The sequence below is a fragment of the Nicotiana attenuata genome, unplaced genomic scaffold (assembly GCF_001879085.1).
Source record: "Nicotiana attenuata strain UT unplaced genomic scaffold, NIATTr2, whole genome shotgun sequence".
NCBI classification, from domain to species: domain Eukaryota; kingdom Viridiplantae; phylum Streptophyta; class Magnoliopsida; order Solanales; family Solanaceae; genus Nicotiana; species Nicotiana attenuata.
In genome coordinates this window covers 165,466-165,754 of record NW_017671163.1, presented here as the reverse complement: position 1 = coordinate 165,754, position 289 = coordinate 165,466, and positions in this window count along the sequence as shown.

Sequence of the window (289 nt, the reverse complement as noted above, 5' to 3'; positions counted from 1 at the left end):
CTGTTCTGTTACTTCTGTACTTGTTTTTTCTCAGTGGTCCTTACTTTATACCTTCTCTATATGACTTCAACTCTTCTTGTAAAAGATCTGTTCATTATCTTTGGTTCGCCTGTCACTTTCTTGTCTTTGAACTAAAAAGTATTTTAAGTAATGACCCAATTAAAAAAAAATTCACTTTCTTGATTTTTATCATTTGATTTGTCATTATGTTGACTAAAATCTTTATGATTTTCAACAATTAAGCCCCTTCATGACCCATTAAATATTTGATAAAATGTTGCTCTCTTCC